Here is a 17,380-nt window from a genome sequence, read left to right as displayed (position 1 = left end):
CCCTCCCTCTCTCCCCCTCCTCCTCCCCCCCCCATTGCTGGCGGTTGGGTTGGTAGCGCGGGAGCGCGCGCTAGCGGGGAGGGCGTGGAGCGCGCGCTGGCTGCGAGCGGGGGGGTGGGGGGGTGGGGGGGAGGGGCGGCATTGACAGCGAGCGCCGTGTCCGTAGCGCTGCCTCAGCCCAGGCGGCTCTCCCCCCGCGCGCCCCCCCTCCCTTCCCGGCATGCCCCAGGGCAGCGGGGCTGGCTCTAACGAATTTGAATGAAGAGCCCTGCTCTTTCGGCGCCATTTTCGAGTGATGCCCGATCGCATCGCTGCCGCGGGGGAGCCGCGGTTCGCGGGGCCGCCCGCCGCCGCGCTGGCTGCCGCCAAAAGTCACCTCCCTCCCCCTCTGCTCCCCCCTCTCCCCCTCGCCGCCGCTACCACCGCTGTGCTTCGGAGCGGGTGCCGCCACCGGCATAGGCGGTAAGAGCCGGAGGGACCGGGCGCGGCTGGGGTAGAGGGAACCGGGCGGGCAGGCGGAGGAAGCCCGTCTTCGGAAAACGGGGGCAACCTGTACTCCGTCGCCGCCCGCTGCCGGGAAAAGTCGCCTCAGGAGCCCGGCGGGCAGCGGGTGGGAGGCTCCCGGAGGCGGCGGCAGGTCTTGCCGCTGGCTCCTGGGCGGATCTGTCACTCGCTTCCCTCAGCCTCAGAGGGTGGGAGCGGGCGGGAGCGGCTGCCTCCTCCGGCAGGTAACCCCGCTCCCCGGGGCGGCGGCGGGCAGCATCTCGCCCAGGCTGGGGATCCCGGGAGCTCCGCTTCCCACCCCCGGCGGCTGGCCCCGGGGGAGAGCGGCGTGAAGGCGGGCGGGGGGAGCTCGGAGCGGGCGGGAGGCGCGGGACAGCCGGAGCGGAGGGTCGCGCCGCGGTCCCGGTGTGCGCCCCGCTCTCCCTTGACATGACATGACAGGCTTTCCTCTGATCTTCCCCCCCCAACCCTTACCGCCCTCCCCCGCGGATCCCTCCCTCCCGCCTTCTCCCCCGCCTCTCCGCCGTGGAAATTTCGGGGCAGCGCTCGGGACACGGCGGCTCCTGCTTCCCGGCTCTGCAGCAGCAGCCAGGATGACTTCCCCACTTACATGCACATCTCCCTTTCTCGCCCCCCCCTTCCCCCCGCCTCCTCCTTCCTCTCTCCCCGTGTTTTCGTAACCCGGATTAATGCCCCTTCGCTCTTTCTCTTCCCCCTCCCTTCTCCCCCCCCTTCCTCCCCCCCCCCCCAAAAAAAAGAGGACAACCTTCGCTTTTTTTTCTCCGCTTGTTTCCTCTCCATGTTAGCAGATTAACTTCTCCGTTTAAGCGCTTTCTCCACCTCCCACTTAAGCGCTTAATTTCCCGTGTCACGATATCGGAGCCGCCTTTAGCAGAAACCTGGGTGACGGTTATGCTGCCACATGCTATCACATTTATCATCTCTGTCCCTTTGGGTATTAACGAAGGACCAAAGTACTGTTCATCGCGTATTGCACAGGGCTATTTTTTTCCCCTCTCTTAGCGTTAAAACGCGAGTTTCCTTCCTGAACGAGAGGGGGGAAACATAATCCGAGGCCATTTGAATCGTGCCAGCTATTTGTAGGTGTTTTTCCTCTCCTCCCACACACCCCAAAACCGAGTAAATACCCTCCCCATAGATAGTCCAGCCTAATACTGTGATCAGAGCTGGCCATTCACCTCCTCTTCTCCGCCTACAAAATTCTCTGTCTCTGTCACCCGGGTCGCTATTTGTCATTGGCTTAGCTATTTTTTGGTGGCTGTTTCTATGTCATTTCTCGGTGGCCAGCAGCTCTCGGTCTCTCGTAGCTGTATAAGCGCGATCGTGCTTATTGTGATAGGCGCCGAAATCGCTTTCACAGTCTATCTGCTGAGCGATTCTCTCGCCGCACACACATAATATGTGACACGGTGCCTTTTTCCTCCACGACGCCGTTTAACCCTCTCGGGGCTGGGTTTGCCGTGGGCGCTCGCGTTTCATAGTTGCGCACACACACAAGACATCTTTTTGTGGCGGCCGTTCCTCGGTGGGAGCGCAGGCAGGGATAACACGGTGCAGCGGAGTAGGGAGCTCGATAGCAGCGCGGTAAGCTCAGGCGCTGGCAGGCCAGCGGGCTCCTTCCCAGCTACAATTTCTAGCGTTACTTTTTATTCCTCTTCCTACTTCCCTCTTCACTTTCGGCTGCCCGGCCGTTGTTTGGTGGTTTTTTTGTTGTTGTTGGGGTTTTATTATTTTTTTTCCGGAGGCAGGAAGGCGTATGGATATTTTCCCCGATGCCCTGTGATCGGTGGGTGCTCGGGGCTGCCGTCGAGCTGGCGGGCGCGCAGGATGCGCAGCGAAGGCAGCATCGGGCCCCCGTTAAGGCGCCCGTTCAGCAGAGACTGGACCGGCTGCTGCCCCTCCTGGTTGCCTGCGGGGCTGGGGCTGGGAGGTTGGACCGGGTCACAGCCTTTCCCCGCTCCTCTCCCCACCCCCCACACCCCCCCCCGCACATCCCTCGGCGGCGTTCAAAGCCAGAACCGGCCGCCTTTGCGCTTAGCACCCTCGCCACCGAAAATAACGAGTTAACCGAAGAACGTAGGAGGGACATAGAGAAGAGTTGGGGTGCAGAAGTGCTGTACAAAAGATTTCTGTGTACATGGCTGAAAGCGTGTAGTCTTAAAGTGAAATGCAAAACTTAGCGTTTCCAGCATGGCAACTGGATTGTGATTCAAGGTATTTTCTGTGTAATGCAGAAATACAATAGTTCAAGGAGGTTTTTCTGCCTCGAATCCTTAGTTTCCTTGGATTCTTTTAATCCAGTACAGAAATTACACAGTTTCATTCCTTTTTTCCTGAGAATAGCTGCTTCGTTTGTCCCCGCAATTCATACCTTTATGCCCTGATAGCTAGAAAATTCAGTTTAGTCTCTGAAATTGCGATACTAGTAAGATCCTATTAAAATTTAGCACTTATTTCTTTAGATTTGCATCATTACTTTCAGAGTATTTTCAGAAACGTCTTTAACAGTTAGTATGGGAATGTGCACAAAGCTGTTTCACTGTAGCTGTGTATACTTTGAAATATCAGGATTTGAAGAGATTTACACTATTCAACAGTAGAAGTGCACTCACAGACACTGACTTTCACTTTCAAGGAAATAACTGTCCTGACTCATAGCTAATTTAGAAAAAAAAATTCTATAATTCAGTATTGCACAGGTGCGTATGCATTTTTTCCCACTATTCGACAGTCATGTTCAACAGCGTGCAATTTATACCTGTTTTTCATTTTAATTAAAATCTGTGCTTAGCACATATTTGACTACATAAAACAACTGTTCTTTTCAGGTTTTTTTTCTCAGCTGCACCATTCCCATATTTTACAATTACATAAAGGTGGGTGTGGCTAAAATGAAAGCAGTAAGCAATCTAATATCAATATATAGGGTATGTTAAGTAGGTTTTCCTTTCTTATATTTGATGTACTCCTTATTTTGAGATATTTGGGGGAAAAAATCATGTAGCTTAAATGGACCCTTGTAGTACTGCTTGCATTTTTCGCCTTAGTTAAAATGTCAAACATTAACTGGGATTACTTGGCCCTGGAAAAGTTACATTCGGAGGAAATATCAAATGAACTTAAAGATCTAAACCTATATATTTACATTATATCACAAGTGAAAGTTAAAGTTCTATGCTTAATAAAATATTGCTTAGGTATACCATGTACCATAGTGTGTGTATATTTATTTTTTTAAAAAATTTGTTTCTTTTCTGTCTAATTCTTTATCTTGATTGTTAGGAAAAACATCAAAATAAGCTTAGCTTTTTTTTTTTTTTTAAGCCCACTAAGTTGTGCTGAAAGTTTCCCAAGAAGTACCCTTTTGTTTTATAGATATAAAACTACTGAAGCTTGGAGTAACTCTGAGATTTTTAATTTTCAGAAATAATAGTAATTTGAAAGTATGACTATATATCTATGCGACTTTTGCACATGTTAGGGTAGTATTCCATAGAAAACTTATTGTAGTAACATTTTAAAGGCAGACTACATACATAATAACAAGGCGTCATGGGGTTCTTTTTCTGTTTGGTTGGGGTTTTTTTTGCTTAGCTTCTGGAATTCTGAACTATTCCATCCAAAATGTAATATCATGGAAGGAATTTTGCTGCTAAATTGTAGTCTTTATTTCCTTAATTATCCTTATGACTAATAAGTCAGATTCTGTAGTGAAGTACAGCTGGAACTGCATACACACTACCTGTGTACACCCTGCCTGTAAACTCTGTAGGGAGGGTGCACATCTCATCCATCTTGAATGGCAAAAGCTATCCTAAGAGGTGTATCAACACTTTTCTGTAACACTTTTACATATGTACAAACACACGACCTTTCTTTACATAAAAAGTAGCCATGTAACAGTTAGCATTTCTTTTATAGGACCTTACTGTTTTTTGTTATTTGCGTTGGGAAGCAATTAACTACTGAATATATAAGGGAGGACTGAGAAAATTATCACTACATTCTACGAATATGCTGCAGGTATTCTGTTTTGTAGATACAGTCATCCACCCACACCCAAAGGCCCATTGCAAGTCATTCCAGTAATTTACATTCATTACAAACTATCAAAGGTAGAAAGCATCTTGGACTAATTTTGACTGTCTGTGAAAGAGAAATAGGGAATGAAACTGTAGGCTTTTGTGCACAAACAGAAAAATATTTTTATGATAAAGTTTTTAAAACTAAAAATAACTTCATGTACACCAGTAAGTGTTCTCTACAGTTTGAGGTTTTGGAGGGGTTTTTTTGGGTTTTTTTTTTTTACATGTATATTATTACAAGTTCTAAACATTTAACATCTAACACTAGAACTGCATCTCAAAAATTATGATCTTTTATCAGTAATACTTGGAAAATTTTGTTTGAGGAGGCAGTCTGAATTACTCTTGTACATAGTCCTCTGACTCTTCTCACAGCCATGTATTTTTTTTTAATAGAACTAGTAATGTATTTTAAAGATAGGAAAAAAAAAGATGATAGGCCCCACAAATACGAAGGGTACATCAGACAGAGTGGAGATGTGTAGCCACAGATTTCCGGTAACTCTTTTTTCACTCAGTGAAAATGTTGCTTTTCAATTTTATTTTTGTTTTGTGCATTATTGGCAGGAGTTACGTAGAATTTTTAGGCAACTGATGTGTTAATATATAACAAGCTAGATAAGTTAGGTTTCAAAAGGAATCTCTTTATTGAAAAATATCTTAATTTTGGATACTGGACAATTTTAGAAATGGTTAGTATGAGCTAGGTGTAAAAATTTCTGCCCATGTTTAATAGGGTGTAAGGCAATGTCTGTACTAATTATATTTTTTTAACCCTTTACTGTAAGTTTTTAAAACACTCCACTTCTAGTAAAGAAACTTTGGGTTATATCTATTCACTAGACAGTTGATAGTACCACAATTGAGGAATAGTTTTGATGGTAGCTTCGTATGTTGTGTGAGAACTCCAGCAGGCTTGCATGAATATTAGAGGGGTGTAGCAGAACTTGAGCTCTAGTGCAGATAACACTTAAAGTTTGGCAATTTTTTACTTATAATATTTGCATCTAATAATATTTTAGTGTATCATTTTGAAAAAAAAGTCGTGTTTGCAGAGAATACTAAGTTTCATAACTTTATCTGATTCTAAACACTTTTCCATATCTCGGTAATGAACAGTTGCTAGTGTATAAGGATGACCTCACACACATACGCATTTATTACCACATACACACAACAGTAGAAAATGTAAATTATGTACATTTAGCTTTTATTTTGTTAAAAGTTTCTCGAGATGTCTTCTAAAACTGAAGATGATACTGTTACATTGCTGAAAACTGAAAAATAGCAGTGACTTTCAATGATCGTTATTAATGTCTAAAGGAAACCACTGTTAGAAATAGGACCCCCCCCACCCCGTGACTATTTAGTTTGTTTTCAGACACTGCAATGAGTGTATCCACAGTAAATAGATTATTAATAAACTTTTCAACATTGAATCTAGTTACAATTAATTATTTTATTTAGCATGAACTAAAATCCACTTGAAGATTTGATCTGAGAAAAAGATAATTACACATCAAATAGGGCATAAGCTTGTATTTTCATTTTACATGGTTTTATGTAAGTCCAGTTTTAATATTATCTTTAAGTATGTTAAGTCTCAATATAAGCATTGGGGGGGGGGAATTTTCAGAAGAACTTTTCTGTTTCTGGTTTAAGAACAAACTTTTTTTTAAAAAGGTGAAATAGAAGATGTGTGGAATACATGAAAATAAAGACAAATTCCTTTTTCTTGTTAAAGCAGGGTGCTTATTATAGTTCCATATCTGTGAGGAGGGTTTTAGTATTTTCTGGAATATGCTTAAAGAATAAAGAACAAATTTATGGAAATGTTGGTAAACAGGTGACCTGATCTAGGCATCTGCTACTCATTTATTAGACAAAGGATGTATCTTGTCATGGTATCTGCAGTGAAAAAGTCAAAATAAAGTAAAAAAAAAATTTAAGAATTTGGCTGTGTTTCCTCCAGTAGATATTTGACTATAGTTACTACCTCTATCAAGTTATACTTTGTTCTTACTTGATCATGGCCAATTACACTGATGGCTTTTTCTTTTTTTTTGTTTTAAATTTTTATTTCATCTCTGAGTGCTTTATATCACTGTAATATTTCCATTATATGTTTTAAAGTAGCTAATATTTGTAGGCTACATTTAATAAAGGCAATAATGGTACTGTCTTGAAGAGCAAAAAAAAAAATTAAAGTTGCTTAAAGAAAAACAGCAGAAGTTAAATACTTAACAGTCAATAGCATATTTTAGGATATATGACAGTAGTAATCACACATCCATTTAGTTTATGCTTACCTGTTTGCTTGTTTGAGGGTGGAGGGAGAGATTGGGAGTTGGGGGGGAATAACACCCTTCTCCCCCCCTCCCCCCTTTTTTTTTTTCCTTCCTCTTGCTTTCATCTTAAAATGCTGCGGGAAGAATGAAAGCAGAAACATGCTAATCTGATTTGTTTCAGGAGGCTTCTGATAATAAAGAGGCATATCACAGGTGTTCCTAATCAAGTCAGTTTGGTTTAAAAAAAAAAAAAGTATTTTTAAAATTAGGATTTCCTGTAACATAGACAATGCGAGGGTCAAGCCGATGACCTACATCTATGTTTGGGGATCAACCATGAAACTGTGGGTGTTGGAAATATGTTATAATACATGACATTTTTATTGCAGGTTTCGACCTTTCAATAGAGAGCTGATTTTGGAGAACAGCTTAACTCCTGTGATTGAAAAACTCTCTCTGGAAGGTGAATAGAGCATGAGCATGGTATATATTATATTAACATTTCTCTTATTACATATGTTCTTTATTTAAAAAAATGTATACAGTAGTATAACTTATTCAGATTATTCAAAATAGGCCAGTTCTGCTGGATTTTTTTATTTGTTAAAATAATTCTTCTTTACACTCCTTCTGTAAAATTATAAAAGACTAAGTAAAAGTATTTGCACAAGCTGTGCTCAGAAGGAAATGAAGAGGCCAAAAATATGTATAAAAAGCTGAGTTTGCAACAGCCTTGATCATTGGAGTTATATAAATTCTCCACATAGTATTGTTCTCATGTTCTTGTCTTGGGAATTACTCCAACTGAAATGTTGCTAATCCAAAAACAAAGTATGGATGATATAGTGTTTATTTTTAAATAACTTATTTTTTTGTTGGGAGGGTGTGTTAAAGAATAGAATAGAGAGCTAGCTAAATGCATTTCTATGTACAGTGCAAAATTTGTTTTTAAAAGCATTAATAAACTAGCTACCTGCGAAGCAAAGAAGCAGAAAATGGGGAAAAAATGTTCTTCAGAGCCCTCCACCTGTACCAGAATAATCAGAAATTTTACTTATTTTATCTATTTGTCAGTAAATATGTAGTATATAGTAAAACACTGAACATTTAAGAATAATTAATATGGACTATGCTACACTCATATTGCAAGTCTTGCTTTGCACTAGAAGTACTAATTTGGCTGAAACTGAGAAATCCATTCGAGTAATCATAACCTATCTACTTGTATATGAATAATCTTAACTAACCATTTACATAAACAATTGAAATTAAAATAGTAACCACTCTTGGATTGAGTAAATTTGTTTAAATATTAAATGGAGTAGTAAAAACCGTAAGACTTTATCTTCAGCAAAATATATTGCAGTACAACAAATTTTATGAACATGTCATGACTTTAGCAATTCCAGCTGAAAGCTGGAATCCAGTTTTTATCCTTAATCAAATCTATCTGTCTTCAAGAGCACATTTTTTTGTAGGAAGTAATTGTACCATAAAATAAGAGAAGTTTTATAAACCAAAACTTTAGATTATCCCAGTAATTGCTAGTTTATACCAAGCAAATCCAGTGAGGTGTAAATTTCATATTTCCCCATTATTGTAACTAGTGGCTAGTGTAACTGAAGAATTGCTGGCTTTTACCAGTAATATACCTCCTGTTGTAGAAGTATTTGAGGCAGACATGTTCTGAATGTATTTTTCATATACTGTTATGATTTTAGGGTAGTTAAGACCTCCTACGGAAAGTTATCAGTTAAGAAAACTTTGAATACAGAAGGTTAAGGAAGTGAAACATAACTTTATATAAGCTTTGCAGTTTATGATTAGTGAGTAGGTAATTCTTCAATTTTTAATCTTTTCTTTCTTCCTGTGATTAAAAATCACAGTGAAAGGATTTTTATTAAGGCTATTATAGTGTTTGGGTAACATGGCTAAAATGTTCCCAAATAAATAAATATTTCACAGTCTGTCCAGAAACTCTGCTCTGAATATACTGCATTTCTGGTGTTTTGGGGGATTTTTTTTTTTCTTTTTTCTTCTAGTTCTCTTAGGAATATAAGGATTTCACAGAACACTTCTAAGAATTTGTTCATTCTTTTTCTTTTTTTTTTTTTCCTGTACAAAAGCAATTACATTCTTGTTAATGAAAATCAGGATTATATTGCAAGGCAAAGGTATCTAAGGCTCCCTTGTGACATATTTAAAAGGTGAAAGTTTGATGGAGTGTTCCTTGGTCTGACACAAGTTCAGAGTATTTCTCATAGATTCTTATTCAGCAAAAAAAATATGGTTTCTGGTTCACAACTGTAAATCAAGGGGACTTTAAATTTAGGGCCTAATCCTGCAAACTTTTAAATACACAAGTAGTCCTAATGACTCACTACCATGAATAAGGTTTTGTAGAATCGTGTTCTCATTAGATGCAAACTTTATTTCCTTTAATGAGTAAAATATATTAAAGTATTTTGATCTTTGAGACAAGTCTAAATAATTTTTATAAAGTGCAAAGAGAACAGTTTTGCAGTACTGCAGTAATTGAGTCTTACTCATTTGCAAGATCAAATAGGTTTCAAGAGTGCTGCAGTTGTTAGTTATCATTAGAACCCATTTTCAAAGTGTTGATCGGCTCTAGAACATTTTTATGCTGAAATTTGCCCCTTTTTTTTTTTTTAATAACTGCTTTGTATTTGGTAGTCAGCATGGCTGTTTCATGACCCAAACAGTAGGTCAAACTTTCAAGAGAGATGTGGGGTGTGTTTGTTTTATTTTCGTACTCTTAGCCTCTGCTATTGCAGTTCTTATTTAGCAAAACTACCATTTATTTTGTCGGAAGTTGAGCCTGAAATAAGGGCTGCAGTGCTGGCCCCTTAAATTGTTGGTGTGGCTATTGCAAATTGTATGCTTGACTTCGTAAACTGTTTTGCAATATCTAATTGTAATGAGGCTGAAAAGATTAAAAACGTACAGACTTCTTTGCTGAAGTGCTTGTCATGTAACTTTTCATGGCCACTTTTACTATTCGTACTATAGGTACACACTTGAGGCTCTGCAGACCTTGTTGACTGAATCATAATTTGAAAGCTGACAATGCATGCTTATTGCTCATCTAAAAGAACTGTTGCAGATTACTTTGCCAGCTCATCTATGCTTTCTTTAAGGGCTTCCCTTGCTATTAAAGGCAACTTAAATAATTTTCCTGAAAGAGATATGTAGCTATAAATGCAACCCCTGCCTAGTTATTACAACAGATGTAAAATTAGCCATTGTTTGAAAACCCTATGAGATCTTAGGCATGGCTGGTTTAAGTTTTGAAATCTGAAACAACTGAATTTTCTGGATTTTGCTAGTTTAAACTAGACACAGCCCTAACATTATTTTTAAATGGAGTCTTGTATATTATTAGATTTAAATAGACATTAACTTTTATTATTACATTAGGCATTTAATGAAACATGTATATAGGAAGGATTTAAGGCTGGACTACTTACACCTCATTTTTCCTTGTCTGTTGATAAAATGGTCTTGCAAGGCAATAGGAAAAGCAAAACAAATGACATACAAATTCTTTACGAAAAATAGTTAAAACATGCTAATTGGGATATTTAAATGCTTATTCTTCTAACTCAAATGCAAATATATGAAAGTAAGGTATTGCCCCCTTTTTATTATTTTTAATTTTATTTATTTAATTATTTCAACAAAAAGCTAAGTAGAAATTTATGTAAACCCATACAGTTAAGTTGTGGTTGGGGGAATGAAAAATGCAATCGGAGTTCTTAAATGTTTATCTACTGTATTGATGGCTTGTTAATCCACCTTGGTTTAGACTGCTGTTTGTACACTAACATGAAAAAGGTCATGTATGAAGATGTAACTGCTGAGTAGTGTGTTTGAATAAATCACTTTTTATAGGTTTGTTAATTTTGAATTTATTTTAAATACATGGATAGTCACGGTAAAATATTTTTCTAAGTTTATTGGGGGCAGGATTTTTTTTTCAGAGAAGTGTTTTTCTGTTACACTATTCTCAATTTTTACAGCAATATTTTGAGATAATTAGTGCTTTTTAACAAAATATACTGCTAAGATAATCTGTTCAAAGCAAGAAATCAGCAATACATTTTTTTTAATTTGTGCAGTACTTAAAAATCTTAGTTATGTGCAAGTATCTCTAAAATATTTACACCTTTCCATTAACCCATAAATTTTAAGAGCTTGCTTTTTACTTCCCGTGAGTGTCCTCTGGGTTGGTTTTTTTTGTAGGTTTTGTTGAGGTTTTTTTAAGCCTTCAAGCCAAAGATTTTCATTATTTTATCCATCCACGTCTTAGTTGATATGAGGAGTGATTTTTTTTAAATTTTTTTTTTAATTCTCCCTCTCACCACAGAAGGAAATGGATCTAAGTATTAATGTGAAAGTTAACATAAACATTTTGATAGTATTGTAATTATGAACATGATTATGATCTTTCCAACTTTAACTGATAATTTCCTATTTCAAAATAGATATAGCATAATATAAGTCACTTTTAGATTTAGACAGGACTTCTGGTGGATCTGATAAATCAAAACATTTGCTTTAGAATTTCTGTATTCTTTTGGAGCAAAATTTTGTCTTGGTAGAATGGGTAGATACTGTGGTCTTAATTGTGTTATCACTTCAGTAATTCTGAAAACACTGCTTCTTCCTGTTACAAGCTAGTCCATATTTTAGTAAAGATCAAGAAAAGGAGGATGCTCCATCTGTTGTGAAACATTGTAATGGCTCTTATAAGAAAGTCTATCTCTAAATCAAAATATATATTCAAAAGTCTATTGCAAAACAGAGTTCTCTGTTGATACTGTCACACTTATGTCAGTATCTTGCAGGGAGAAAAACCTCCTTATCAAAAAGAGTGGTTATATACTGCTTATCCTGTCCCCATGCTCCCCAAAACCAAAAGATTTTTTCCACATTCTCAGAAAGGAGAATGATGCTTTTAATGTCAAGCACAGGAGTTAAGACAAGCAGCAGTCAAATGTGTATTTTTCTTAAATCTCTTTTATCACCGAACTCTAATAATATGTTTCAGTTCTCAGGCAGAGTGAATATTAGGGATTGTCATTCTGTATTACCACAGTATTTTTTTAAAATAAGGGGACATATGCTCATCTTTAATGCTATGTATGTGGAAATCCATAGCCTGTATGATATACAAGTGTTACTAATATGTTCTCCATACTTCTTTAAGTCCTAAATTCATGGCCTCTCCGATCAGTTCAAGAGTAGATAAAATATGGTTTGAAATAAATTCACAGGGAAAGGCTTGCACTTTTCTTTCTGGAATTGCCAGGTTTAAAATCTGGATCTTCATTTGCATGGTGCCTGTTTCGCATCCAGGTTTAGAGTGTAACTAGGAGACTCTTGAATTAGCAGTGAGAGAATAATTCCTTCCAGGGTATTAGTACTGCTAGACTGTGTTCTGTTTTTACACCAGCAACTCTTCAATTTTCATTAATGCTCTGATCCCAGCTATGTTACTGTAATTACAGTGAATTTGGCTATGAATACTGAGTGTTTGTTTCAGAAACTGATATTTTTGTGAAACTTCATTTAAAAAAACTAATAGAAACGTAAAATACAAGAATGTTCATAAGTTATCAGATTTATTGCACTTGATTGTCTTTTTTTTTTGCTATTTTAGATGTACAGATTTCTTCTTGCATTTTGGGTGTATAATACTTAATTTGTCAACCTCAGTCTTCTGACCTGAAAATGATCATTTGAAATGCTGTTCAAATTTTTTTGTTTGTTTTATTTTTAGATTAATATAACTTATGTTGCTGACCCACTTTCCATTATGTAAAAACCTGAACAGAATTTGTCATTGAGGCAGGAATTCACAAAGGCTAACACTAGAGGGCAATTCAAAGCAGCAGCTTACCCCACTAACAGTTACTGGTGCCTGTGGCCCTGTGTTAAAAAAGAGGGAGCCTATGGAGACTTTCCCAGGGTCTCCCCCGGCAAAAGCTGGTCTTTGTGATTACCCTCCTAAATCATTTATTTAATTCATTTTTCACATCCAGTAAATGTATCCTTCAGTGCTCCACTGAATGAGGAAGAAATTAAGCTAGTTCTTACATTTTGCTGAAATAAAAGTTAAGGAACATCTTCCACCGTGTCTTACCTCACTCAGTCTTGTCAAAAAGGCATGACTTAACTCAGCGGTGAGTTCTGTTTGGTTGGTTTTAATTTGCTCTCATGTGCCACATTGAACTCTTTGTCTGGTAGATACTGGGGGTTGGGAGGTAAGGTAACATTACATTGAAACTTAAATGCCTTTTGTTAAGTGTCAAGGAATATGGAATATATGGTGAGTAAAAAAAATATTCTTGCAAAATACTGCAAAATTATGCAAATTAATAAGACAGTTTAAATAATTCATGTTGTAACAAAAAAACCCAACCGTACCACAAACAGGATAAGGCATCAGACTGGTACTTTGTGTCCATAACTCTATCAAGGAAAATATAATATAACTAATGTAAAAAAAAAAAAAATTGAAGAAAGATGAGCAATCAGGTGCTATATTTAATATTTAACTGAGAAGGAGAGATCATCTGTATAATTGTGCGCAATTTAAACAATTTATATAACAGTGCATTACGTAATAAATTACAGTTTTCATGGTTGCAGTGTTCGTTATAGATTTACAGAATATTCTGAATGCTTGTAAATAATAACCTGTAATGCAAATGGTGATGTCATGGTTCTTGAAAAGCACTCAAGAATTCTTATTTTAGCAATGCAAATTCTCTCATTATATTGAAATGTATGCACCCAGCCATATAAATGCTTGTGCCACAGTACAAATTTCAACACAAGGGCATTTTATAAGTGTATATGTGTTTATAACTATCTCTCTATCTAATTTTATATACATATCTATCATATAATAGTCTATATTTTATGTATACTTATATATAAAAAAGCTAATGTAAGATTAAAATGGCATGATCATTCCTACACTCTGTAACAATTTTTCAAGTAGTATTATCTTTGCATTCTTTTGCACAACTTATTATAAATGTCTAAAACTTACTCTTGCTTTAAGTTGTTTTTTTAATAAAGAATACTTACTTACAATCATTCTGTCAGTGTCACAAATCCATAGAAATACTACAATGCATTGTTACAGTAAACATTTACACCTGTCTTCTGCAGGTCTGATCAGCAACTCCAGTGCAATTTGAAAATATGTAATCTGCAGGCAGTGATGTGCCCAACCTTAATCGGTGCTGGAGCCTTTGGAAGAGAGATTGTGTCATCATACAGTATATAGTCCAACAATGACTGACCTTGATGAATCTGTGAAAGAAGAAAATAGTTTTCTCACTTCTTAATTTGCAAAATGCACAAAAGAAAAAAGGAGGCGGGGGAACATGGAATTTAACCCACTGATGTTGTTAGATTCTCGGGGGTGTAAGGGAGGTTTTTTATTTTGTTGGGGGGGTGTGTTGAACAGTTAGTTAATAATCATGTACAGTGATAAAGAGATCTTAATCACACACATGAACTCTTGATTTTCAGAATGAATATTTATACCAAATATAGCTGAATACTCAAGTGCTCAAACCAAGCATACGTGTAAGCTTTTAAGGAACTGAATTCTTAGTCTTTTATAGGTAAGACACTACCAATTTAAGCATAAGCATTTTCATGCCAACATGACTCTCGTCTCTTTTTTTTTTTTTCTTCCTTTTACCAGCTTGATTTTTGGGCCTAAATCAAAGAGATAGGTTCTGTTGTTAAGTTACTGTTAAGGCTGTATTCAGAATTTTGTTTATTTGAACAGAGCAAGAACAAATGTGTAAGTACCAGCAATGTGCAGACCAATATTGCAATATTGGTCTGTTCTATCTTTAAGCAGGTGGTTTCATGTGGCAGGCTGGAAGAGAGACTCTTTTTCTTCCCAGCTTTTGACAAAAAGATGACGCATATGACTCAGAATTAGAAGGGGAAATCTGCCAGTTTGCATCAGTTCCTTAACTTGTGGGCTGCTATTCACCACAAGGAAAATCAGTATACTCGCACCAGTGCTTCTTGAGAGATGAGGAGTAATCATTTCCTTCAGAAAGTGTAGGATGATTGGAGTAGGCCTTTCATATATTACACTAGGCTTATCCTATAATAAGATATTTTTCAAATGTATTAAATTTTTAGGAAGAAAAAAACCAAATAATGTTCTTAAATGCTACCTTTAATGTTTAAAATAGGAATCAAGCATATTATAGCTTAATGCAGAGTAAAAGCAAAGGAATCTGCTTCCTCTTGAAAATATAAAACTTCTGTTTTGCTGGCACTGAAATTCAAAAACCATTGTAGATCTCCACAGTTAAAAGGTAAGGTTTTACTTATTTTTTTTAACCTCATTCCACATATCTGAATCTCCAGTTCCAGCTTTTAAGTAAGTTAGTAGGACTGAAAAAAAATTAAATATAGTAACTTAGAGGGCAGAAGCCATCTGTTTTGAAGGGGAAAATAATGACTTGAAGTAAGGAAGATCTGATTTTCAAAATGTCATGCTTTAGACCTGCTAAAAAAGATAATGTACAACATAGTGATAATTCTGATTCTTTCACATAGGTTTGGGTTATGATGGAGAGAGACTTCTTGCAGTACTGATATTTGTTCAAAGAACATACTGTCAACTAACCTTTTATTTAAACAAAAGTCAATTCCTAATTGTTCAGAGATTAATGTCGGTTTTTTGGTTTGTAGATATTTACTAGACGGTTTGATAGGGCTGAGAGTACAATTTTGATTTTTATTTTGACTGCTAGTGTGCTTTAGGTATTGGATTATAAATCTTTTTCTTAATATATTAACTTCTAGTTAATTCAGCATGGTTTTACTTAAAGCTTGTTAGTGAAATATTGAAAATCTAGCTTAATATAAAGCCATAAAAGGCAATGAGCATCCTTATCTCTTTTTCTTTTTTCAATGGATAAAGTTACTTTCATTTGGCAAAACTGTTGTTGTCTTGAAAAAGCATATCCTAAATGAAGTTCATCTTCTTGCTGGAAAAATAAATTTCACTGCTTAGCAATTTGTGTCAACCTTAGAAAGCACCATTTTATTTTGCATTAGCTTAGTTCTATGAGTAGTGAGTCTCACCAGCGGGGATGTGGGGAGCCAACCCATAAGTGGTTTTGAAAGGGAGTATACACATCTGTGTGTTAGATGGTATCTCTTCTATGAATATTTCACGGAGAGGTGGGGGGGAAGAATGAAGCAGCCTTCTGAGTTGCTGCTCCTGCAGATTTCCTCAGCTACCATTAAATAAACAATAATCTAAGTAGATAATATGACTAGGAATCTGCACCCCAAAGGTGTTAAGGACACTTGAAACTTCTGCTGAAGTGACTAATTAAATAATGAAGTTGTAGAAATACAGCTGAGGATTGGAAAAGTTACAGCAATTTCTAGGCAGTGTTCCTCTGCTGTTAACTAGTCAATTCCCTTAACAGTTGAGTTGATTTCTTCTAACAGTTCAGTCTCACCTTTCATAAGTCATATAATTGTCTGGCATTTTATAGAAGTCATGTAGAGATGATGTCAAGAAAAAGACAAATTTACTGTCTGAGCCAGAAGGCAGGCTCACAAAAAGCAACTTCTTTCAGGACACGAAAAGCTCTTTGTTCTGTGGCCTTGGTCTTTTTGTGCTTTGACCCTTATTTTATAGCATTGTCACTCTGACCCTAAATCTTTTGAAGCAGACACACAGCAAATTTAGCCCTTTACAAGTAGGGTTGCATTCTGAACTATGGGCCTGGTTTTTGTCTTTAGGCATTATAGTTCCATACAATGCCGAAATGTAACAAAATCAAAATTTAAGATTTGTGGGGTTTTGTAGTGCAAGTAGTAGTATTTACATATCAGGCCAGTTTTTTATATATATTGCTATATTAATGTCCTATGATTTATTATTACTTACCAATTTCAGATAAGATAGCAACTAGGAAGTCAGTCTAGTTCACACTGACTAATGTATTTTCTACTTTCCCAGCAGTACTTTGGAAACTGATCCTGTGCACAGACCACCAGGGTTCTTGCAAAATGCTACTTGAGTATTAAGTATTCTGCTGAGGACAAGAAATGCTTTGCTGTACGTTATAGAGTTAGAAAATTTAAACAGCAATACCTGCATGGCTTGCTTTCATAAAAGACTGAGTGCCAGCTGAGGAGAGCACAAAATTTTATACTAGGCCTGTGACTTCTTCCTGGGCTAAATGAGCAAGTCTTCTGAGAATTTAATAAAGCTAAATTCTTTAAGAAAGCAGGAAAATAATTAAAACGACAGAAAACTAATAGCTGATATGTTCAGATTAAAAAAAAAAATAATATATTTAAGAGGAGAACCTGTTTGCCTATCGTAGTAACTTCCCATTATATAGCTGGTTGGTATTGTATGAGTATTGTTATTTGGAAGAGGGTTCTTCC

The 17,380-nt window shown here is 37.4% G+C and overlaps 1 long non-coding RNA gene across 1 annotated transcript; it reads left to right on the top strand.

Annotated features, from left to right (window-relative positions):
* The first annotated feature begins 158 nt into the window (after nucleotides 1-158).
* Nucleotides 159-17,380, top strand: LOC129196762 (uncharacterized). Its single transcript, XR_008574224.1, has 3 exons — nucleotides 159-462; nucleotides 7,288-7,381; nucleotides 14,102-17,380. It is a non-coding gene; the product is annotated as an uncharacterized LOC129196762 (long non-coding RNA).

Source organism: Grus americana, chromosome 1, assembly GCF_028858705.1.
Source record: "Grus americana isolate bGruAme1 chromosome 1, bGruAme1.mat, whole genome shotgun sequence".
Lineage (NCBI taxonomy): Eukaryota > Metazoa > Chordata > Aves > Gruiformes > Gruidae > Grus > Grus americana.
Note: the sequence above shows the minus strand (reverse complement) of the source record. Positions and strands in the feature narration are given on the sequence as shown.